We start from the raw sequence: 26,976 nt of genomic DNA, 5'->3' as shown, positions 1-26,976 counted from the left end.
TAGCTAAACAATGGAGATAAAACAGGGGAGCCAGTCAGCCAGATAGCCTTTGTCTCTTATTTATGCTGCTGAATAAATATCACAATGCCTCATGCTCTTCTAGGTCTTCCTTCATTTTTTTCTTTCTTTTCAAAAGTATGCACATCGCTGGACAATGCCCTTGTCATTGTCGGCACAACATTGATGGCCAAAAGGCCTGTAATGTGCTGTCAATTTCTATGTCAAATATTAATATAAGAACGTAGGAAATAGCAGCAGGAGTCGGCCATCTGTCCAGACGAGCCTACTCTGCCATTCAATAAGATCATGGCTGATCTGACTCATCTCCACCTACCTGACTTTTCCCCATAACCCTTAATTGCCCTACGATGTAAAAATCTATCCAATCTTCCCTTCATAAAGCCACTTTCCTTCCTTCCTTCAGTTAGTCCTGACAAAGGGTCTCGGCCTGAAACGTCGACTGCACCTCTTCCTACAGATGCTGCTTGGCCTGCTGCGTTCACCAGCAACATTGATGTATGTTCCTACAAGGCAGATAGGCATCAAAGTACAATAGACAGCTATCACTGGAGAGTGTGTCACTATTTAAGTCAGATGCCATCAAAGACATTGCTACCATTTGGGAGTAACACACCAGTAAATAAAATTGATCACAGTGCAAAACTGGATACCAGGTTCTGCAGGGAACCCAGGAAGGGGAGGTTTAGGAGGATGCTGCTAGGAGTAATTGGGTAGGATGAGACTTTATTGCTTGGTACATAGGGAATCAAGGGTGATCTCCTATAGAGGAGTATAAAATCATGAGGGTATAGATGGAGTGAACATACATCATGTTTTTCCCATGGTAGGGAAATTAAAAACTAGACAGCATAGCATTAAGGTGAATGGTGAAGGATTCAAACGGGATTTGAGGGACAACTTCTTTATCCAGTGGGTAGTGTTCATCCAGAATGAGCTGGAGAGGAAGGGGATGAGGCAGGTACAATAATAATTCTTGAAAGACATGTGAAGACATACATGGATAGGAGGGACATAAAGAGATGTGGGCCAAACATGGGCAACTGGGACAGGCTTGAAGGACACTGAGTTTCTGTACTGTATTAGCCTATGATTCTATACTTAACGTCCTCCCATGAATTAGCCGTGGGAGGAAGTGGCCCGGAATAGTAAAATGAGAATCTAGTCCCAAAAAGATTCATGACCTTCCACATGCAGTCATAATCAACAAAATAACACCCGATTCACTTTCCCAGCACATGCCCTATTTCTGCAGTCACATGGGGTATGTTCAAGATCATCTATTCAGTGATAGTGAGGCCAGGTGTTGATTAATTTTGTAGGACTGTTGACCTTTCAAATTGTTTCATGCTTTGCAAAAGAAGAGACACAGAAATAGCCAGTGACAGAAAGATAGAAATGTAGCGAAAAATGATGAGCTCTCCTGTTTCTCATCATTGTATATTGCTGATGGGTGCAGGGCATTGTGGGAAGTCAGCATTCATCACCAATTGTGGTGAAAAGCTCCCTCTACCCACATGGTCATTCACATGATGAAGGAAGGCCAACAATGGTCATGTCGGAGAACACCCATCCTGGAGCATGAAAAAGAACACAGGAAAAGGCTCCAAAAATAAACCAGGTGATTACAGGCCGGTAAGCCTGACATCAGTAGTAGGTAAATTATTGGAAGGTGTTCTGAAAGACTGGATATACAAGTACTTGGACAACCAAGGGCTGATTAAGGATAGTCAGCATGGCTTTTTTGCGTGGTAGATCGTGTTTAATGAATCTTGTAGAGTTTTTCGAGGAGGTTACCAAGAAAGTAGATGAAGGAAAGGCTGTGGATGTTGTCTACATGGACTGTAGTAAGGCCTTTGACAAGGTCCCACATGGGAGGTTAGTTCAGAAGGTTGAGACACTCGGTGTCCATGGAAAGGTTGTAAACTGGATTCAAAATTGGCTGTGTGGGAGAAAACAGGAAGTGGTAGTGGATGATTGCTTCTCAGACTGGAGGCCTGTGACTAGTGGTGTGCCTCAAGGATCTGTGCTGGGACCATTGTTGTTTATTGTCTATATCAATGATCTAGATAATAATGTGGTAAATTGGATCAACAAGTTTGCTGATGACACTAAGATTGGAGGCATTGTGGACAGTGAGGAAGGCCTTCAAAGCTTGCAGAGGGATCTGGACCAACTGGAAAAATGGGCCAGAAAATGGCAGATGGAATTTAATGCAGACAAGTGTGAGGTGTTGCATTTTGGAAGGACAAATCAAGGTAGGACATACACTGTAAATGGTAGGGCCCTGAGGAGTGCGGAGGAACAAAGAGATCTGGGAGTTCAGATACATAATTCACAGGTAGACAGGGTTGTAAAGAAGGCTTTTGGCATCCTGACATTCATAAATCAAAGTACTGAGTATAGGAGTTGGAATGTTATGGGGAGGTTGTATAAGACATTAATGAGGCCAAATTTGGAGTATTGTGTACAGTTCTGGTCACCTAACTATAGGAAGGATATCAGTAAGATTGAAAGAGTGCAGAGAAAATTTACTAGGATGTTGCCGGGTCTTCAGGAGTTGAGTTATAGGGAAAGATTGAACAGGTTAGGAGTTTATCCCTTGGAGCATAGAAGAATGAGAGGGGCTTTGATAGAAGTTTACAAAATTATGCGGGGTATACACAGAGTAAATGTGAATAGGCTCTTTCCACTTAGATTAGGAGAGATAAATAGGAGAGATCATGGCTTTAGGGTGAAAGGGGAAAGGTTTAGGGGGAACTTCTTCACTCAGAGAGTGGTGGGAGTGTGTAACGAGCTGCCATCTGACGTGGTAAATGTAGGCTCACTCTTAAGTTTTAAGAATAAATTGGATAGGTACAGGGATGGGAGAGGTCTGGAGGGTTATGGACTGGATGCAGGTCAATAGGACTAGCAGGATAAAGTTTTGGCACAGACTAGAAGGGCTGAATGGCCTGTTTTCTATGCTGTAGTGTTCTGTGGTTCTATGATAAGGATTTGTGTGACCCAGAGTCCACCACTTGACAGCAGCCCTTGCATTTTGTAGAGGTACAGGTAGAGAAAGTTGCCACAAAAGTGTTGCCATCTTGCTGGAAAATGGCAGAGACTGTTGATAGAGCTCCAATAATGGACTGCAGACAGAGTCTTTCATGACTCTGTGAGTGTAGCATTTGTCAGTATTCTGAATGATGTCGTGTATTCTTCAGTGTCTTCACAGTTGTAAATGTGGTGGCAAGGAGAGAGTTTCCTCCAGTTTGGCTGGGTGACCGTAAGGAGTTTGTACTTCTCCCTGTGACCACATGGGTGTCCTCTGGGTGCTCTGTTGTCCTCCCACAGTCCAAAGATGTACTGGTTGGTAGGTTAGTTGGTCATGGTAAATTAGGCTCGGGTTAAATTGGGCGTTGTTGTGCAGCATAGCTCGAAGGACCTATTCCATGCTGTAGCTCAATAAATAAATAATTAATGCAGCAAGTTCCAAGCTCTCCTTAGTGTCTTCGAGGCTTAAAAGACTAGATTGTTTTTGGTCACATGTACATCAAAACATGCAGTGAACTGCGTTGCTTATGCATCAGTGACCAACACAGTCCGAGGATGTGCTGAGGGCAGCCCGCAAGTGTCTCCATGCTTTCAGTGCCAACACAGCATGCCCACAACTCACTAACCCAACCCTAATTGTAGTGTTTGGAATGTGGGAGGAAGGGGTTTTCTCGCGAGGCGGCTAAGCCTCTCAGATATTGCCAGTTCAGAACAGCTAGGTCCCAACATGCTGCTACAGCCCAAAATGTTACTGTGTGATTACTTTCTGATCAATGGAGATCCACAGAACGTCTTTGCAGGGGGATAATGACCGTGTCATTGAATGACAGAAGGAAATGCTGAGATATCTACTTGACAGAAACCACTATTCCACTCACAACTTTAGCACAATGGTAACTTTCCACTTTGAATTCCAAACCCACATGATTGCAAGTCCAGTGGAGTCATCAACTCATACGGTGCAGAAGCAATGTATTTGTCCCGCCTGTCTGCACCATTTATCAATCACCATTTACACAATCTCATTTTAAAAAATTCTTCGACATTCCCACTAACTCTACTACTCAACTATACACTGGGGGCAATTTTCAGTGGCAAATCAACCTGGAAGTATTTGAGATGTAGGAGGAAACTAAAGCACCTCATGGTCATGGAAAGAATGTGCAAGATCCATACATGCAGCATTGGAGATGAGGATTGAGGCCTGGCCACTGGTGGCCTTTATGTCACTTGCTCACCACTATGGCTTGGTGTAGTGGAGAGGAATTTTCAGGACCCTAAGACATTCCCAGAGAGTTCCCTTTTCTTCACCAATTGCTTTCTGATTTTGCTGTCATTTTTGTGAACCCCGTGTCACAGGCTCTCTCCGCACATCTGGTGATGATTGTGTGCTGATTTGTTCTTTTCCTTAATCTATTCAGAAATGTGGCCTCCATTGCCTTCTCTGGTAGAGAACTCCACAGGTTCACCACCTTCTCATAGTGTGGAAATTTCTTTGCATCTCAGTGCTAAATTCTTACTCTTAATCCTGCCACCTTGTTATAGACCTACCAGCCAGGAAAGACATTTAGTCTGTCAAATCTTGTCAGATTAAAGACTGTTAGTCCATTTAGATAGCAGACAATGCTGTCTTTAAAACATGCCTTCCTGTAATAATTAACACAGTGTTTGTTACAATTATGACCATTCATTTTCACAGGGTATCCTTGTGTTCCATGTGTAAGCCCATCTTGTACATGTATGCTGCTGCTATCCCATTATACACCATGAGCACAATTCTGATGGCGGTTTATGGTAGATTTTAAGTGCAAAATCAAATGCATTGTGTTTATAAGCACACGATTTACAATTGAATTTGTAGGCCATAGTTTCTGAGATATTTATTTTTGTATTTTAAAATCAAATTCTGGCTACTAGCTGTTTTGCACCTGTCAAATCCATTAAATATTTAAGAGAACGAGACACAAACTACTTTCACAATGTGTATGCTATATCATCCAATCAAGCCTTATTCCTTGCTTCAAAATTAAATCATCGCAAGTCTATTTGACTCTGAAATACAGCAGTAAAGCCGTATTGTTACAAAATATTGGACATTCTCCAAGCTAATGTGCTTTATTAATTTGTCATGTGGTAGAATTACTCAATAAGAACTTATAAATGTGGAATGCAGTGTTGGAAAGATAAATTCACTTTCATTGCTATTACTATCTAATTTTTTGATATTATTTCAATTTTAAAAATAATACACCAGCAAACAAGGGATCTTATGCAATAATGATCCTTTACACAATTCAGTCATACAATTTTAATGCTTCAACACTAACACAAAATCTGTTGCAACAGATGGCTTTGTACTTTCCAGCACTTTGAAAAGATGAGAAAAGTGTCCTATCACCTAATCCTGTCTTTGGTAATGCTTTCATTACAACCAGATCTAGCTAGGTCGATTTTAATTCCTTCTTTCAAAATTGCTGAAATGCACAGTGCAAAACAATGGATGTATCATTTTGCAAACAGTAATAGGTAACTCTTTTTCTTTACTAAAGCTCTGGCATCATATTTAATGACCTAGATATAATTAGCAATTATACTAAAAATCTCTTAATAACCACTAGGATATTGAGGAACTGATAAGAAGAACGATTAAGGAAATGTGTAAAAACAACAGGGTTTATGTCATGGGTGCTTTAAAATCCACTAATTTAGAATGGGACTTCATTTGTGCAAGAGGTTTAGACAGGGCAGAATTTGTTAAGTGCATCAGGAGGGTTTCTAACATTTGTACGTAGTCAATCCGTACAGAGGTGGGACCATATTGGACTTGGTTTGAAAAATGTTTCTGGCCAGCTGACTGACCTATCAGTGGGAGAACTGTTAGGGAATGTTGATTACAACTCACATTGATCACAATACTGAAGAAGGGAACTAAAAAAACTAGAAAAGCCAGGAGATCCATGAAAGGTACTTAGCAAATACAATTAAAGAGAAGGCCATGACATTTTTTTACATACATCAAAAGTAAGAGGATAACCAATGAACAGGCACAACCATTCATTGATAAAGGGGGGAAGATATGCTTGGAGACTTACGACCATAAGGTCATAAGACATAGGAGCAGAACTGGGTCAATTGGTCCATTGAGACTGCTTCACCATTCCATCACGACTGATTTATTTTCCCTCTCAACCTCACCCGCCTGCCTTCTCACCATAACCTTTGATACCCTGTCTAATCAAGAACCTATCAACATCCACCTTAAATATACCCAATGACTTGGCCAGCACAGCTGTCTGTGGCAATGAATTCCATAGACTCACCACTCTCTGGCTAAAGAATTGTTTTCCTTAGCTCTGTTCTAAATGGATGTTCCTCTATGCTGAGGCTGTGCCCTTTGGTCTGAGACTCCTCCACTATAGGAAACATATTCTCCTCATTCACTCTATCTGCAGTGGGTCTTTCAATATTCGACAGGTTTGAATACAATCCTCCCTCATTCTTCTAAACTCCAGTGAGTACAGAACCAGAATCATCAAAAACTCCTTATATGTTAACCCTTTCATTCCTGGCATCTAGAACCTCTCCAAAGGCAGCATATATTTTCTTAGATAAAGGGCTCATAACTACTTATACATAATACACCAAGTGCAGGCAGCATGGACTTTTGCAGGGCAAGTCGTGACTTCATAACTAGATCAAAGTTTTTGAAGAGATGACAAAGATAATTGTCTAAGGTAGTGGTCTGGATGTTGTCTACATGAATTTTAGTAAGGCATTTCACAAGACCCTTCATGCGAAGATCATCCAGAAGATTAAAATGCATGATGAATTCAGAATTAACTTACCCATAGAAGACAGAGGATAATGGTCGATGGTGCTTATTCTGGGTGGAGGCCTGTGACGAGTAATGTTTTGCAGGGATCTGTACTGGGACATTCACAGATCAAAATGTAGATGGGAGCTTTAGTGCGTTTGCAGACGATATGAAGATTGATGGTATTGTGTATGCATAAAAGATTGGCGAAGGACACAAATGAATATAGATCAGTTGTGGATATGGTTGGAGAAATGACAGATGGAGTTTAACGTTGCCAAATGTTGCACTTAGGGAGATTAAATGAAAGAAGACAATGTACTGTTAACACAGTCCCTAGTGTTGATAAGCAGATGGATTTTGTGGTCCAAGTCCATAGTTCCTTGAAAGTGGCTACACAGTTTAATGGAGGCATGCTTGCCCTCATTAGCCAAGGAAATGAGTTCAAGAGTCAGGAAATTATGTTACAGCTTTATGAAAATCTAGAAAGGCTGCACCTGGAGTATCACATTCAGTTCTGGTCACCCATTATAGGAAGAATGTCAAGGTTTTGGAGAGAGTGAAGAAGTTTACCAGGATGCTGCCTGCATTAGAGGGCATGTTTAACTTGGACTCAAACAACAGGAATTCTGCAGATGCTGGAAATTCAAGCAACACACATCAAAGTTGCTGGTGAACGCAGCAGGCCAAGCTTAACTTGGACTGTTTTCTTTGAAGCAGCAGAGGCTGAAGGAGAAATCTGATGGAGAGGCATAGATAGACAGCAAGTGTCTTTTCCCCAGGTTGAAATGTCTAATATGCATTTAAGATGAGAGGAAGTAAGGATGTGAGGGGAGAGATTTTTGCACAAATATGGTGGGTGCCTGGAATGTTCTGCTTGCAGTGGTGGTGGAGTCGAAAGTAATTCAAGAAGCTGTTAGGTAGGCGCATGAAATGAAAGGTTATGGACATTGTGTAGGCAGAAGAGATTAATGCAGTTGGGCAATTGACTATTAATTTAATTTGTTCAATACAGCATTATGGGACAAAGGGCCTATTCTATGCTGTACTGTTCTTTGTTCTATGTTCTACCCTGGATGAATTGTTTTCATTTTCTTTTGTACTCTGATGAATTAAAAAGATAAAAGATGCTTTGTAAGTTTGAATGCAACTACCTTGAGCTCTTTAGTAAGATTCACATCAAACAAAAGCAATCTTAGGACAGAATAGTGATACTGCTACTTGCTCAGAAAGAACAATATCCTTTTTCCTTTGGAAATAATTCTAATCAGCCAATCAAACCTGCCATTATAATTGGCTTTGGGCTATGCCCAGTAAAAAGGTCAATGGACCTTCAGCATCATAGTAATCAGCAGTAAATTTAGGCCATTGAGATTTATGACCCTCTGGGCTTCCTCGGCTGTAGGGAAGTAGAATGCACAAAGAATCTACTAAAAACCACCCAGATTCTTAAACACAGAAGACATCCAATCCATGTGACAGCTACATGAAGATATGCACACTTCTTCCAACTCTCAGGAACACAGATGTCTTGGATAAGTGCACAATATGTCTAAGTTTGAAATTAAAATACATGTGTTGAAAGGAAACAACATCGTGGAAAAAGCCAGAGAAAGTTCAGGTACAGAACTAACCAGAAAAAAAATACTTCTTGTTCTAGGTGAGTGAACATGAATATCATTAATCTTCTAAGGCTGTTAAGTGTATAAATGGGTTTTATCCCCGTCCTGCAGGACTGAATAAACAAAATATTCTTGTACATTTCACAATGTTTTTATATTTAGTTTCATAAAATCATTTCAATAATGTGCAAGGAAAGATAAGTGTTAGGAAATTTAATAATAAAATGGAAAAATATTAGATGGTGGAAAATACATCAGGACTCTTCAAATGCAGAATTCAAGGATGCAATACTTACCCTGTAACCTAGAGGCCTGAGGAGTGCTCACAGCCTCAGCAGCTATAGATAATGCTGCACAACCTTGAGTCTGCTGAAGAAAGAAAGGAAGATTGTATTAACTCAGGTCAACCAAAGCACTTAAAAACTGAATAAGCAGTTTGAAATTGAAGTTATCATAGTGATGTAAAGGATCACAAAAACCAATTTGCATCCACTAAGGTTGGGCCAGCTGCTCTGGTTTAAAATCTTGAAACTGCACAGAAGTGTTAGTTAACATGCATGTTCCTATTTCTCATTATATGGCACACCAAAACTGCATAAAAGCACTGGTGAGCCTACACTTGGAAAACTGTAGTAAAAAAGAAGTTCTGAAGGAACTCAGTATCTGTGGAGAGAAGTGGACAATTGAGTTTTTAAGCCAAGATCCTTCTTCTGTGATGAAACATAGATTTATATTTAGATTATGAGAACACTCAGTCCTCTATTATTGGCATTTAGAAATGCATACATGCATTAAGAAATGATACAATGTTTCTCCGGAGTGATATCACAGAAAACAGGACAAACCAAAGACTAACACTGACAGAACCACATAATTATAACATATAGTTACAGCAGTGCAAAGCAATAACATAATTTGATGAAGAACAGACCATGGGCACAGTAAAAAAAAGTCTCAGAGTCCCGAGATGATCGACTCCCAAGTCCCTGATAGCAGGCGGCAAAAGGGAGAAACTCCCTGCCATAAACCTCCAGGCACCGTCAACTTGCCGATATCTTGGAAGCAGCCGAGCACAGCCGACACTGAGTCCATCCGTCCGAAAACTTCGAGCTTCCGATCAGCCTCTCCGATACAGCCTCTCGAGCGCCATCCTCTGCCGAGTACCTTCGACCTCACCCCGGCCACTGAAACACACAAAGCCGAGGATTTTGGGGCCTTCAGCTCCGGAGAATCCGGTTACCACACAGTAGCAGTGGTAGCAAAGCAGGCATTTCGGAAGTTTTCCAGATGTTCCACCGTGCTCTCACGTCTGTCTCCATCAAATCAGAATTGTGTACGGTCCCCTACTTGACAGATAACAGCCATCACCACCGAAGTGGCCGCGCGCGCTGCCGTCACGCCGCCATCTTCTCCCCCTCCCGGGAGAAGGGAGAGAACCAGTAAATATCTTTCAGTCCAGGTGAAGGGCCTTGACCTGAAACATTAACAGTCCATTTCCCTCCACAGATATTGCCTGATCCACTGAGGTACTCCAGGATTTGTGTTTTTCTTTGCCCTGGTTTCCAGCTCCTGCAGTCTCTTGCATTTCCATTTTTATAAAATTGTAAACATGTCTGGTCATCCTACCTAAGAAAGGATGTACTTGCAATTGGGGGAAGTTCAACGAAGCTCCTCAAATTGATTCCTGAGACTCAGGATGGTGGGACATTCCTGAGAGGAGATATTTATCTAATTAAGCCTATATTCACCAGAATTTATGAGAATGAAAACTGATCTGATTGAAACCTGCACAAAGCCTGACAGGATGGATTTTTTTCTCCTAGAGGATTGCACCAATTTCTACCAAGATTGTTGAGGAATAATTTTCTTACGTGAGTGCTGTATGAGGAACTCTGCAAGTGTCATTCAAGTTACTTTACAGAGTGCAGTTTCTTGTATTGACCGGGAGGAAACGAGTTAAACACATATCTGATCATAACTGAAGAATCTATTTCATCCTCGCTGCTTGAAGTGGCAGTTCTTAACAGAGCCTATGCTTTAAAGCAACAAGACTGAAATAGACAGTGTAAACGGAGATAGAACTTATTCAGAACTAAGAAGGAAACTCTATGTTTTCAGAATTAATGAGGCTTCATTGTGGCAGAGGCGAACGTGTGTTGGAGGCATCACTGAGATCGAGACTACCGCACTACAGAAAGGATGAGGCACTACTTGAGTGTGGAGATAACTGGTCCATTGCTGAGGAGTCCATGATTGTCACCAATAGCAAACATCCTGATAAGGGAGGGCTCCTTTGGTTCAAGCAGACCTTTACCTTTCACTATGGCCTGCCCTTGGAGAAGAATCCCAAGCATTTTCTTGAGTATGTTAAGTATATTCCAGCTTTTCAACAGTGATGTTAAACATGTTATCTATGATGCTCAATGTCATTGTAGCATGCTCATCAGTCTCCATTCAGCAGCACAGAAATAAACAAGGTGAGGCAGAATGATAAATAATACTGTTAGGTCAATGAAGTATATGTCATGGACGTCATTTCAGCATTGTGCAGTGCCCTGACTAGACCCCATTTTCAGTATGACATTTTGTTCTGCCACAGACATATAGATCAAGAGCTGTATGTTTGATTAAGCCATTGACTATTGGGGAAATAGTCTGAAATGAGGAAATAGAAGCTCTTTACCTTGGAAAGATAAATATAGACAAGATATGACATACAGGCTCTTTAGTTCACCAATCCCAGTGTGTTATGCCATAGGTAATAGAACAGTAACTTTTGTGACAAACATCAAAGGTGCAATCATGGAGAGCTGAGGGCGGGGAAAAGGGGAAAAAATGTGTTCCCTTAGCTCCTTTCCAGGCTGCTAGTCTTAAAATTTATCAGCAAGAGGAGTTCTTGAAGACTGTTAAAGGAAGACTTGCATAGGTGAGAAAATAGTTCCAGAAAGAAATCTTTATTAATTAATGAGGTAAATAATTACTTCATACCATATTTTACATTGGGACAAACATCTAGTCAAAAGCCATTCGCATTTTCTTTTGTTGAATAACTCAATCTGTAAAGACAATTTATTTGTAGCCTAAACCCAGGAGATAAAGGAGCTCTTTTGCTGTTAAATATTCATCAGGTTTCTGTTTCTTAACCTTTGTTTACTCCTGGATTCAGAAGCCTCCCTGGAAAACCATCATGTGTTATCCTGGGTTTGACAGAGTAATTGAACTACAACCATTGATCTGTGAGAAGCCAGCAGAAAGCTTTCTCTTTGCAATACTGCAATCATTACCAGAAAAAAAAATGTTCAACATTACAACTGCATGGAATGAATTATCATAAACTGTGTAATTTGGTAATTATATAAGCATATAATTAATGTGATTATAATACCAAACAAAGAATGTAATGTGAAGAACTGAGCTGATTGTAATTAAATTGATGTGCATATTTAATGATAGAAAATATATTAGATCACATATACCTATTATTTTGCTCATTAACCCCAATGTCAATTGTAATCTTGAGACTGCATATCTTCAATATTTACTTAATTATGTATTGTATAATAATTGATGAATATTATACAATGCATACATTCCAAAGACATACTGGTTAGTAGGTGAAGTTGTCATTGTAAATTGCCCTGTGATTAGGCTAAGGTTAAATAGGTGGGTAGCAGTTCATTAGACTGGAAGGCCCTGCTTCATGCTGTATCTCTAAATCAGTTAATAAATAAAATATAAATAAAAGTTGTCATGTCTTATTTTTTTACTAGATGCATACAGATTTCAAATGCAATAGCCTATTGCATATATGAAGCAATTATCATCACAATTTATGTATGACCACAGGAAATGAATTCATAGGCACAGAGATTCCATCAGATACTTTGGAAATAAGAGGAATAAGAGGAATAGATAGAGTGGATAGTCAGTGCCTCTTCCCCAGGGCAGCACTGCTCAATACAAGAGGACATGGCTTTAAGGTAAGGGGTGGGAAGTTCAAGGGGGATATTAGAGGAAGGTTTTTCACTCAGAGAGTGGTTGGTGCGTGGAATGCACTGCCTGAGTCAGTGGTGGAGGCAGATACACTAGTGAAGTTTAAGAGACTACTAGACAGGTATATGGAGGAATCTAAGGTGGGGGCTTATATGGGAGGCAGGGTTTGAGGGTCGGCACAACATTGTGGGCTGAAGGGCCTGTACTGTGCTGTACTATTCTATGTTCTAAACATATTGTACTTTCATGAACTGTAATGTGTTCTTTATGTGTATGGCTCACCTTTGTACGGAACCTGTTGAGCATGTGCAATGGTATCAACATACAAACCAGACTTTTTTTACTAGGTGGATTCAGATCTTATTTTTTTACGAGCTGGTTTCAGGTTACTAACAGCCTGCAGATATAAATTAAAATAGCCATTCCTAGGTGGGTATAGCTAAACAGTGAACACAGTTTTCGAGGATAAATGAATTTACCTTAAAAGCATCCATTTGGTTATTTCACTCATTGACATCAGGCTCCCATCCTATCTATTCCCACTTATAACAACCAGACTCCATTCTTTTACCAACTCCTCTATGATCCATGCTTTTCCTCTTACTCAAACAAACATCTCTCCAGGATTTTCCAACTATTTTCTTTGATGTCACCCCACTCCCTTTCTGAACACCTCCTCAGCCCCTATTCCAATCTCTGCCCCTGCTCCTTGATCATCCTCAAAATCCTCCTCTGATTTCCTCCAAACCACCCTCCCCCAGCTTTATTATTTTTAGTCTACCAAGTCTTCTTCCATTCGTTCACTCTACTCCCATGATGCTAGTTCCCTCCATCATCCCTAACCCTCTTTATAGGATCACCGTTCATACATTAAAATGAAACCACCACCCCTATGGATCAAATGTATGTACTAATTTTACTTTATTAACCAGTATTTATTTTTTAATTATTTAAATACATTTTAAATTTGTTAATTATTTTACTAATTCAAATAATTCTAACTATATAGTTCTATCAGGCTTGATAATACATAACATGAGTCTCAAGGACAATATTTATCTTGCTCTTATACGACTCTTGAACAAGCTCACTTGCATGATAAAGTTGAACTTTCAAACTCTAAGTCTACCTTATGATGCCCTTACACTTTATTTGTCTACCTGCACTTCACTTTCACTGCTGCTGTAACACTGTATTCCGTGTTTTGTTCTTGCTTTTCCTTGTGTTCCACCTTGATGTACTTTCGAATGTAAGTATATTTCAAATACGTCCGGATGGCATGCAAAACGCGGCTATTCGCTGTATTTTACTAAATGTGTGATAATAAACCAATTACCAATTGCTAATTTTCTGATCTCAATTACACTCAGCGGCCACTCTGTAAGGCACAGGAGGTATGTTCTTCGTCTTCAGCTGCTGTTGTCCATCCATTTCAAGGTTGAACATATTGTACGTTCAGAGTTACTATTCCGCACACCACCATTGTAATACGTGGTTATATGAGTTACTGTCACTTTCCTTTCAGCTTGAACCAGTCTGACCATTCTCCACTGTCATAAACAAGGCATTTTTGTCCATAGAACTGGCATTCACTAGATGCTTTTTTTTGTTTGTTTTCCAAACCATTCCCTGTAAACTCTAGAGAATGTTGTGCATGAAAATCCTAGCAGATCAGCAGTTTCTGAGATACTCAAACCACCCTATCTGGCACCGACAATCATTCAACGGTCAGTCACTTTGGTCACATTTCTTCCCCAATCTGATGTTTAGTCTGAAGAACAAATGAACCTCTTGACCATACCTACATTGAGTTGCTACAACATGATTGGCTGATGAGATATTTGCATTAAAGAGCAGGTGTACAGATGTACCAAATAAAGTGGCCACTGAATGCATTTTGTTCTTAACTTGCATTTTTTAAAGTTAATTCCAATAATTGAAAATGGAGCACAATACGTAGCTTTCGGGGTACCTTTCAATTCTTAGCACTGGACGTTAACATAGGAACCAATGACAATTTTTTCCTTTAAGTCTTTTTGACTCTAGGAAATTTACAATTGTTAAAGTAGATTTGCTCTTCTGAAGTCAGGAGTTTACAAAGAATTTAATCTGTAGCACTTCAGCACTTCAGGGGGAAATACAATGAAATACTATGTGAAGCAGTAGCATTAAACAAACAGCACAGGAATGCATGTGTAATGTGGCCATGTACTGAAAGGAAGAGAATGGACTGCATCTTCCTAGATCCAGAGTTGTTGTTTGCAACATCCTGATCCAGACACAAGCTGATATTCCTGCTTCATTGCTTTTTCCAAGGTGCAATCCTGATGCCAGACACCAGAAATGTTCAATTAGCTTTGCAACTCAACACTGATAAATTCATTTTAAATCAGTTCACATTTGAAAAGTCCTAGAAAATAATGCTTATATGTATTTAACTTTTCACTCACCCTCTTTGATTTCCTTTAAATGAATGGAGCAGTACTGCTTTTAAATGGTGTAGAGCCGAGGGACCAGATGTGAAGTGAAACCAGCCCACGCTCCCCATATCAGTACCTCACCACATGACTCAATTGTGTGTCTTGTAACAGAATTTGACCTCCAGTTTGTTTCTCACCTTCATGTTTCAATGTATCGGCATCTCAGCACCTCCTCCTCCGCCAAGGAATTTTTCTAATGGAACTGCTGGCAAGAAGTGAGCACGTACAGCCCTACATATTTTATCATTAAACAGAAAAGTTATAATGTTAAATTTAGAGAGATGCCTTTAAAAATATCAGTTCTCGGTTAAAGTAATTCCAGTCAGTTCAGTCTGGAAGAGTTCAAGAAATAGGCTGATTAAATCTGTTGTTAATCACTTGCTGAGCATAGTCATCATGCATTGATAAATACATCACTTGCATGGATCACTTTCCTTGGTACAAGGCTGCATAAGTTATTATTTTAATATTTATTATGGTAATGTTTAATACATTAAAAGTGATATGCATCTGACAGTTTGCCACTTACTCAGAAACAAGAAATGGAGTGTGTCGGTAATCTACAATGTTTATTAAAAACTGTAAAAGCAAACCTATCATTCTCTGGAATAGAAAAGAGGAAACAAATATATCATGGCTTCATTATTGATCCAGAATCTGTCAACCAAAACAACAGCAATTTGCATGTACATAGCAGCTTTAACATTTTAACATAGCGTTAGCCATGCTCAGATGCACAGCAATATATTCATTCAGTTGAGGGTTGAAATCTCACTCCAGTGATTTGGACCATCTTATCTATGCTGTCTTTCCAGTGCAGTGCCGATGACTTATGTTTCAGACTTGCTGTGTTAAAGGGGAGAGACTAAGCGAACAGATTTAAAGGACCTGGTTATGTTTTGTAACTTTCAAACCTTAAACTAGTTGAAATGAAGACAAAGGAGTCCAAAATATGAGTCTCACTCCGAGTTTACTTTAAGTGAAGCATGTGTGTATCACATGGTAGCGTGATGCCATATGCAATTAACGTATTTTCACATATAACCCGTAATTGATTATTTAAAGAACAAGAATGCTTACTCAAACAATATATTTACAATATTACTCAAATACTGCTGAAATATTAAATATATAGCACTCCACCTTGCTTAGCTATAAACTCCATCTCAATAAAGAGTGTATCTCAACTATATACACACTATATTACATATAATACAACTAGTATATACCAACATTCACAGCGCAGTAAATTTTAAATTGTCGCATTTAGTCCTAAGATTTAATTGCTGGAGACTTTCATATTCTTGTCTTTCCTGACAAGGGGGAATTATTCTGTTTGACAGATGAGACATGTGGCAGTGAAATAATCTCAGGTTCTGGGGGCTCCTCTTTGGTGGTTGTAGGAGTTGACTCTGAGAGTTCAGGAAGTGGTTCTGACAGTGGTAGTCACATTTCGTCCTTAACAATTGACTAGTCTCCTCAACTGACCAATGTGTTATAACCAGATGACATCAGACACAATCTCCACTGTGTTGGACTGTTCACATTGTGTAGGACTGTCCAGTACTGTCAATCTTTCCAAGCACTCACTTTTGATCGCCTCTGTAGTCCCTTGTCCTGGAGTGAAACATCAAACCTCCTTGTATGAGGAGCCTTCGATTTGTCTCAGTTGCTTGTCCTACATACTCCTTCTGAGATTGGGCTTGAGGAGTTCCAAGCATGAATGCAATGGACGACCCAGGAACAGCGTAGCTAGTGAGTTGTTAGTTATGGACTGTGCAGCATTACAATATGCAAAGAGGACATTAACAAGCTTCTGGTTCGAATGTTATTGTAGTTTATTCTGCTAACATTGTTCGTAGTGTGTTCTTTAGACTCTGCACAAACTTTTCTGCCAAGCCATTTGTAGCTGGGTGGTACGGTGCAGATGCAATATGTCTGATTGCATTCATTTTCAGGAATGACTGAAACTGTTCCACAACAAACTATGGTCCATTGTCACTGACTAAGTGTTCTGGAACACTAGTCCTTGCAAAGGGGCTTCTCAACACTTCAACAGGTGTGAAGCTGTCGTGGAAGCTATTGGGAGTCCTTCTCACCACTTTGCAGCTACATCCACTATTACCCAATTAATTTTTTACCAATGAATGGTCTGGCAAAATCCACATGAATCTTCAGCCAGAGCAATGCAGGCCACTCCCAGTAGATGGAGAGGCGTTGCTGCTGGAATCTTCTGAATCTGTTGGCATCCTGAAATGTGGAAGACATAAGCTTCTCGACCTGCTGATGTATCCCAGGTCAACAGAGAAAGCTTTGAGCCAATGCTTTCATTTTAACCACTCCTAGGTGACCTGCATGTAGCTCCTCCAACACTTTAGCTCCCAACTTGGATGGTATAACAACTCTCAATCAGTAAGACAAATTCGGTCAAGGGCAGATTCATCTCAGCACTGGTAAAAATAAAAGAACTGAAGCTTTTGCTGCAGATTACAGCTATTTTTGGTAGCCATATCGACCTGAGACAGTATGGTTCTTTTTTGGTAACACACACCAAAGTTGCTGGTGAACGCAGCAGGCCAGGCAGCATCTCTAGGAAGAGGTACAGTCGACGTTTCAGGCCGAGACCCTTCGTCAGGACTAACTGAAGGAAGAGGTTCTTTTTTGGTTTCCTTTTGGATCATGTCTGCTGTAATAGGGAGACTTTCAATTTGCATTATTTGTGAATGCATCAAGAAAGTGTTTTTTTTGTAAATTTTTCAGGTATCTCCTTTTCCAAGGGTAAACAGCACAATCCAGTGTCACTTTCATGATTAGTCATCCTCTTGAGTTCAATTTTGTAATTGTGTCCTCCAAGAAACAGAGGCCATCTCTGCATTTGTACTGCTGTTGTTACTGGAACACACTTTTGTGGATTGGAAATGGACGCCAGTGGTTGATGATCAGTAACAGGGGTAAACTCTCCCATACAAGTACCGGTAATAGAAGTTTTACACCCCAATCCAGACGTAAGGCCTTTCTGTCAATCTGTGTATAATTTTTTCTGCAGCAGTGAGGGAACATGATGCAAGGGGTATGGGGTTTTCACTTTCGTCACTCAGTGCACCACTCTTCATTGTGGAAGACACTAGCAGTATGACAAAACTTTGGGAGTGTCAGGGGGCAGACAAGAAAACAAATAAACAAATAAACGTGGCTTGTGAAATGTTGGTCATAGTTGGTGCGGAGATTTGAAATCAATAGGGCAATGTTAGAAATGCCCAACAATCTAGTGGTGTTGCTGGAAAGAGAATAACTGCTGATATTACAGGTCTTCATCCTGAAAGATTAACTGTTTCTTTTTCAACAAATACTACCCGACCTGCTGAGTGTTTCCAGCTTTTATTCCCGATTTCCAGCATCTGCAGTTATTTGATTGGCAACTTTATAGCAGAATTGACTAGTTCAGACACAAACAGAAAAAGTGAATTGCCGGAAATTGTAAGAATATGATTCTGAGCCCCAAAGGCTTCAATGTGTCAATAGAGAGCATCCGTCCCTTTTGCTCAGGCTTGTATTAGTCTTCATTCGAACAATATGAAAGAGCACACACATACAGTATAGATCAAAGGAGTTTGAAGAATTAAAATGAAGGTCAATTGGAAGCTCAAGTTCACCCCTGTTCTGCAATAGAAAATAATCTGCAGATGCTGGGGTCAAAGCAACACTCACAACACGCTGGAGGAACTCAGCAGGTCGGGCAGCATCCGTGGAAAAGATCGGTTTACGTTTCGGGCTGGAACCCTTTGTCAGGACTGTAGAGGGAAGGGGCAGAGGCCCTATAAAGAAGGTGGGGGGAGGGTGGGAAGGAGAAGGCTGGTAGGTTCCAGGTGAAAAACCAGTAAGGGGAAAGATAAAGGGGTGGGAGAGGGGAGGCAGGGAGGTGATAGGCAGGAAAGGTGAAGAAAGAATAGGGGAAAACACAATGGCTAGTAGAAGGAGGCGGAACCAGGAGGGAGGTGGTAGGAAGCTGGGGGAGGGGGCAGAGTGAAATAGGGATAGGGGAAGGGAGGGGGAGGGAATTACCGGAAGTTGGAGAATCCTATGTTCATACCAAGGGGCTGGAGACTACCTAGACGGTATATGAGGTGTTGCTCCTCCAGTCTGAGTTTGGCCTCATCATGGCAGTAGAGGAGGCCATGTATGGACATAGCTGAATGGGAGTGGGAAGCAGAGTTGAAGTGGGTGGCTACTGGTCCAGGAAGTGGTCCCAGCAGGGGCAACGACCTCTACCGGTTTCACAGCAGCCTGCAGTTGTGCAGCACACCCTTCAGTGGCCCAACACAACACAGCTGAACCACGGGCAAGCGATGGTGATGGTGCTTCAGGTGACAGCCGGCGACGACCTCCCCACTCTGGACCGTGAGCCAGCGAGCAATCCTGTGCTGGCCCAGGTAAGGGAATGGCTGAGCATGGGACGATGGCAGGAGTGGGAAGAGGTCTCTGCCCTGGATCCAGAGACCAAAGCCCTATACTCGCAGTGGGGAACGCTGGAGGTGCGTGACGGTTTGCTGTTCCAGCGGTGGCAGTTGTCCGACAGTGACACACATCTCTTGTAGTTGGTGGTTCTCCGGGGAATCCACACCACGGTGTTGTGGTTGCTGCATGGGCTGGTGGGAGCTGGCCATTTTGGAGTTGCAAAGATGTTGGAAGTAGGTACAGAGGAGAAGTCAGGGTTAAGTTTTTTACGCAGAGAGTGGTGAGTGCATGGAATGACTTGCCAGCGGTGGTGGTGGAGGCGGAAATGATGGAGTCTTTTAAGAGACTCCCGGTTGGCTACGTGGAGCTTAGAAAAATAGAGGACTATGGGTAAAGCCTAGGTAGTTCTAAGGTAGGGATATGTTTAGCACAGCTTTGTGGGCTGAAGGGCCTGTATTGTGCTGTAGGTTTTCTATGTTTCTATGTTGGGCAAGCTGAATAAACACTTCCTTGGCCTGGGTACGGAGAGGTCATGGAGCTGTTCTTGCACTGCTGTGACACTTGCAAGTCCCAGAAGGGGCCGGGCCGCCAGTCTCGGGTGCCAATGCAGCAGTACCTGGAGGGGTCCCCAGTATGGGTCTACTGCCTGTTCTGAAAGAAGTGACTATCCCCCAGGCTGGGAAGCCACTGGAAGGGGCCGGAAGAGGTGCTTGTCCATATCTCCGATGTGATACAAGGCAGTTGTGCTACACTGGGACTGGTTGGCATCGCGTTGGCCCTTGGCCACACTAAACCAACGAGACTGAAGGAAGGAAGTGACACTCCTGTGCCCTGCCTTTTGCCTCACACGTACAGGGCCTCCCCTGGAGGGGTCTCCAGAACCACCCCTCCCCCCAGCGCCCCAGGCAGCAGCATCGTTCTCTACGGGACTTTTGGACTTTGTCATGGACTCTGTGGCTGTCGAGGACAGCTGACCCTTTGGGTGGGGCAGTGTGATGCACCCGGGGGGTGGGGGGGGCAAGGTTGACAGCATGCCCTGGCATTTCTAATGACCAGCACTGTTTATTGTTGTTGTGTTAAAATGCTTTTGTGGGATTATGGTGGGAAGTTCCAGTTCATTTATTGTTACATTTTAGCTTGGGTGATATAGTTATTCACTTGCGTACTTGTGGGTCACCATAACTGTAACCAGGGTGTATGATGGTCACCTCTTCCTTCTGTATGAGACTGGCAGGGTTCACTTTTCAGCTCATGGTGCCTGGTCTGATTTGTGTTCATCACAATAAAACGGTTGTTGGATTAACAAGCTTCCTCGTCTGTCATAATGGGCCAAATGCTCACCACAACACTGACTACCCCGTGAAGTACCTTTTATGCTTCTAAATCTCCAGGACATAAATATCCAGGTATATATATTTTTAATTTGACAGTGGCCGAGATGCTCACAATTTTTCTTCAAATGCCTTCAACCTCCTTTCACTACTTCACACTGGCATATTTTTTCCTGTCTTCCCTTCCTCCTCTGGTTTCTCCTGTTTCTTCTCCCCACTCACACAAACTTTCCCCAATTAAGTTATGTTGGTATTTTCCCTTCCCCTTATTGATTGCCTTTTCCTTGAAGGAATTCTCTCTCGGTGATTCATTCTGGAACTTTAAATATGGACAGAGGAACATTTTGAATGGAAGACAATAAGGGTCCTGGGTACAAAAATAGGAACGTTGAATTACTTAGATATATTATTTAGGTATTCAGAGATACTGCTTTACAATCCTCACAACACGTTTCAAAGAGGTTCACCACAGGCTACATAGACGTGCTTTTTGCTTCTGCTCTTATTAGGTACATGCTTGATTTTGACTCTGTTTCAGCACACTGTTGACTGAAGGGCAGATTATTTTTGAACTGTTTTGAATTTCTTTTGTCCTGCATGGTTTTAGGTTCAATGAGCAGATAAATTCAATTTGCTCCCTTATCATATATTCCAAAGAAGTGACATTTCTGGCAGTCCTTTATATTTCAAAATTGGTTAGAACGACTGATTTTTTTGTCCTTCGCTAAACCAGTCACACATCCTTCAAGCTTATTACATCTATAATGTCAGCAATTCATTTTATAAATCTTAATCATACTTGTCAAATAGATTGGTGACACTTCTAATGTATTATCTTGAACTTCCTTTATATATGACTTTACTGAACTAAAAATAAGCTCGCCTATTGCCTCTTCTTTCTGTGAAATCTGAACAGATAGAAATAGCTCTCCTTTTTCCTATCCTCAGCTTTTTTTTTATTAACCTCCACCATTGTCCTCTTAACTCAAATGTCAAGGAATCTGCCCTATCACATTTGCAACTTTTGAATAGATGACGTAGGAATGGACATCAGCAATTCCAAATTATCTGTTTGACGTAATGACACACCAGATATTCTTTGCGCCTTATTCGTTGCAACCATTATATCCTCTATCCTACCTCAAAGTGGCCAAACAGTTGTATCTGCCAGATAACTACTGGAAACAACATACAGTGTGGCCCATCAGATCCTTAATGATATTGCTAGTACGGCATTGGTACTCATCTCATAGCTTCCGCAGTCTGTGGGAGGCATATCACCCCAGTATTTTTAAACATGTTCATCAGTCTCCCGCAAGCTTGAAGGAGAGTTATGGCACATAAGGTCTTTGGGTGATAAATGGTAAAGGTGCCTGTAGCTGCTCAGAACTTAGAAGCAGGGAGCCCTTGTAATCTTTAGAACTGCAAGCAAAGAAGCCATAAGACCACAAGACCATAAGACATAGGAGCAGAATTATGCCATTCAGCCCGCCGAGTCTACTCTGCCATTCCATCATGGCTGATCCCGGATCCCACTCAATCCCATGCACTTGCATTCTTGCCATATCTTGTGATGGCCTGACTGATCAGGAAACTATCAACTTCCACCTTAAATATACCCATGGACTTGGCCTCTACCGCAGTCTGTGGCAGAATATTCCACAGATCTTCTACACGCCAGCTAAAAAAAGTTCCTTCATACCTCTGTTCTAAAGGGTCGCCCCTCAATTTTGAGGCTGTGCCCTCTAGTTCTGGATATCCCCACCATAGGAAACATCCTATCCACATCCACTCTATCTAGCCCTTTCAATATTCAGTAGGTTTCAATGACAGCCCACACATTCTTCTAAATTCCAGTGAGTACAGGCCCAAAACTGCCAAAGGGTCCTCGTATGTTAACCCCTTCATTCCTGGAATCATTCTCATAAACCTCCTCTGGACCCTCTCCAATGACATATCCTTTCTGAGATATGGGGCCCAAAACTGTGGACAATATTCCAAGTGTGGCCTAACTAATGTCTTATGAAGGTTCAGCATTAGCTCTTTGCTTTTATATACTATTCCCCTTGAAATAAATGCCAACATTGCATATACCTTCTTTACCACAGACTCAACCTGTAACTTAAACTTGCACGAGGACTCCTAAGTTTTTCTCCACCTCTGATGTTTGAACCTTCTCCCCATTTAGATAATTGTCTGCACTATTATTCCTTTTACCAAAATGCATTACCATACATTTCTCAACACTGTATTTCATCTGCCACTTTCTTGCCCATTTTTCTAATTTGTCTAAGTCTGACTGCAATTGTGTTGCTTCGCCAGCACTACCTACCCCTCCACATTTCCTCATATCATCTGTGAACGTTGCCTCAAAGCCATCAATTCCATTACCTAAGTTGACAATGTGAAAAATAGCAGTCCCAATACTGAACACTAGTCACTGGCAGCCAAGCAGAAAAAGCCCCTTTTATTCCCACTCAGAGCCTCCAGCCTGTCAGCCATTCTGCTATCCATGATATCTTTCCTATATTGTCATATGATTTTACCCTGTTTAGCAACCTCATGTGTGGCACCTTATCAAATGCTTTCTGAAAATCCAAGTAAGTTACATCTACTGCCTCTTCTTTATCCATCTTGTCTGTTGCTTCCTTGAAGAACTCTAATAGATTTGTCAGGCAAGGTTTCCCTTTACAGAAACAATGCTGACTCGGACTTATTTTATCATTAGTCTCCAAATACCCCAAAACCTCATCCTTAATAATAGACTTCAACTCTTTCCTAACCACTGAAGTTAGGCTAACTGGCCTACAATTACCTTCCTTTTGCCTTCCTCCCTTCTTAAAGAGTGGAGTGACATCTGCAGTCTTCTATTCCTTTGGGACCATGCCAGAATCAAGTGATTCTTGAAAGATCATGACCAATGCATCTGTTAACATGTCAGCAACCTCTCTCAGGACTCTGGGATGTAGTCCATCCGGCCCAGGTGACTTATCCACCTTAAGACTTTTGAGTTTGCCTAGCACTTTTCCCTTTGTAATAGCAATGGCCTCACTCCTGCTCTCTGATACTCATGGTCCTCTGGCACACTAATAGCATCTTCAGGAGTGAAGACAGATTTAAAGTATCCATTAAGCTCATCTGCCATTACTACCTTATTAGCATCATTTTCCAGTGGTCCAATATCAACTCTCACCTCCCTTTTACTCTTTAAGTAACTGGAAAACCTTTGGTATCTTGTTTTATATTATTGGCTAGTCTGCCCTCATAGTTCATCTTTTCCCTTCTTACAGTTTTTTTTAGTTGTCTTTTGTTGGATTTTAAAAGCTTCCCAATCATCCAATGTCCCATTCACTTTTGCTGCTTTATATGCCCTTTCATAGGCTTTATGCAGTTTTTAACTTCCTTTTCCAGCTATGGCTGCCTAACCCTGCCATTTGAGAATTTCTTTCTCTGTGGGACATATCTATCCTATGCATTGTGAACTTTTCCCAAAAACGTCAACCATCAACCCTGTCAGTAACCTTCTCCAATCCACCTGTGCAAGCTCCTCTCTCCTGCCCCTGAAATTCCCTTTATTTCATTGTGATACTGATACATGTGACCTATGCTTCTGCCTCTCAAATTGCAGTATGAATTCAATCATATTATGATCACTGCCTCTTAAGGGTTCCTTTGCATTAAGCTCCCTAATAAAATTTGGTTATTACACAGCACCCAATCTTAGGTAACCTTTCCCCTAGTAGGCTCAAGCACGAGCTACTCTAAAAAGTCATCTCATAGGCATTCAACAAATTTCCTCTCTTGCGATCCAACACCAACCTGATTTTCCTAATCCCCTTGCATATTGAAATCCCCATTGCAATTGTGTCATTACCCTTATTACATGCCTTTTCCAGCTCCCTTTGCAATCTCAACCCTACACATTGGCTACTATTTGAGGCCTATATATGATTCCCATAATTTTTAATCCTTGCAATTTCTTAACTCCACCCATAAAGATTCAACATTCTTTGACACTATGTCACCTCTTTCTAAAGATGTAATGCCAGACCTTACCAACAGAGTGACACCACCAACTATGCTTTCCTGCTTGTCCTTTCGATATAAAGTATATCTTTTGATTTTAAGCTCCTAACTATGGCCTTCTTTCAGCCACGACTCAGTGATGCCTACAACATCATACCAAGCAATCTCTCATTGTGCCACAAGTTTGTCAACCTTATTCTGAATGTTACACACATTTAATACAGCATCTTCAGACCTGCATTCTTCACCTTTTTAAATTTTGCCTCTGTGGTACAATTTTATTCTTTGCTCTGTTTGATTTGTACCCAAATTTGGCTTGTCCTTCCTTATGTTCATGTTACATCCATCATCTAGCTATAAACTTGCTAGTTCATCCTCAGCTCTAGATTAAGCCACTCCCAACAGCTCCAGTACATCTGTGCACAAGAATATTTGTCCCCCTCAGATTCATGTACAACCCATCCCTTTTGTAGAGGTCCCTTCTGCCCCAGAGGAGGCCCAATTATGGCCATAGCTGTATAAGATGCAGAAAACATAGCTGATGATACACAAATGACTTATCCTCTGTTTTACATTCTATATCACCCTGTCCCATATTCTCTTTTATTTGAACATATAATCCATGCATGTCCCAGTGTCTAACTCACTTCTCTCGCCAATCTGAGGCCTAAGTTGAATAACTTCTGAATTTAGACATTAAGATCATATATGCTATTAATTCATGCACATTTAATCAGACCAGGCTGCAAACTTCAGGTAGGTAAAGTTCAATAAACCTTCATTGCAAAGATGATCAAACAAAACTAGAGCACGCATACTTGTGTGGATCATGGATTTGTCAACAAAAAGTAGAGAGAAAGCAGGAATAAAAGGGTCATTTTCTGATTGGAAAACTATGGCTAGTGGATTGTCACAAAAAATAGTGTTCTTACCCAGTTGTTCACAAAGTCAGTAACAGCAGTGCGGGTACATTCAAAAGGAAGCTAGGTAAATATCTGGAAAAAAAAACAGAGCTGCAAGACTATAGGAAGAAACTGTAGAATTGGGATTAGCTGGTTAGCTATCTAGTCAATCATAACATGTATATCAATTTAGCAAACTGCATAGCATTAACTGAAATGTTTTCCTCTCTCTCACAGGGCAAACAGTGTTTCACATGGAGGAAGTAGTTAATCAGTAGGACTCAGGTGCAATTTCATTACCACATCATTACTGGAGCAGTCTCAACTGAGGCCATGGTAGGCTGGAGGGCTGAAATGTTGGAAGGTGATGACATCTCGATGCCTGGTTCTCTTCTCAAGTCCCACTCATCTTATTTTAATATACAAGATTCAGAAGGTGTCAACAGGTACATTTTCCTTCCTGTCACTTCCCTCACCAAAGGCTTTCCTTTGCTCCATTCAGCACTGCTCTGTGACTAGGCAGCGATAGACGCAAAGTCTATTATCAAGCTTATAGCCACTGGCTCAGATATTATGCACAGGGAGCGCAAATTCTAGAACTGCATGTGCCAAGTTAATGGGCACAAACCTCTTATGGACATTAGCTTAGTCCAAATGCCACCTCACTAAAGTAGGCTCAACCAACCAAGGAGCTGATTGTGGACTTCATGATGGGAAAGGCAAGAGAACACACACTGTTGGTCAAGAAGAGCCAGTCTACAAATCTGTAAATTTGAATGAATCAAGGACAGTGAAAGCAGGCAGACCAATTGCTGTTTTTCTTGCCATGAGCGAGGAGATAGAGGCTGCCATTTTATGAAGGGATTCTGTGTTCTCCATTTTGTAAGATGAAATTGCCTGGCTTGATCACTGTTTTAAAGTGGACACAATTATGCTCCAGGTATCTGCTAAAGTAGGGATCATTTCCAGATAAGAAGTTATTTGTAAGATGTTCTATGGTTGGATATAACATGCAGGTTTGTGACTGTTGGAGTCTGTACTTGCCCTGCAAGATTCAAGCTGGTTGCTGATTGAGAACAAAGAGCCATAAATTACTGATCATCGCTTGCTGGGAAGAGGGTAATAAATGGATGCTGGCCTGGAACACAGCCAATAAAAAGGTGTTAAAGGTCAGACACGTGACCTACAGACTATGACACTGGAATGCAATATTTGAGTTGGTAAGAAATGAGTATAAAAACAGAGGTTCTTACACACAACACAGTGATGATTCTGTAGGAGATTTATCACCGTGGATGT

Source organism: Mobula hypostoma, chromosome 2, assembly GCF_963921235.1.
Source record: "Mobula hypostoma chromosome 2, sMobHyp1.1, whole genome shotgun sequence".
Taxonomy (NCBI): Eukaryota; Metazoa; Chordata; class Chondrichthyes; order Myliobatiformes; family Myliobatidae; genus Mobula; species Mobula hypostoma.
This window is presented reverse-complemented; position numbering follows the sequence as displayed.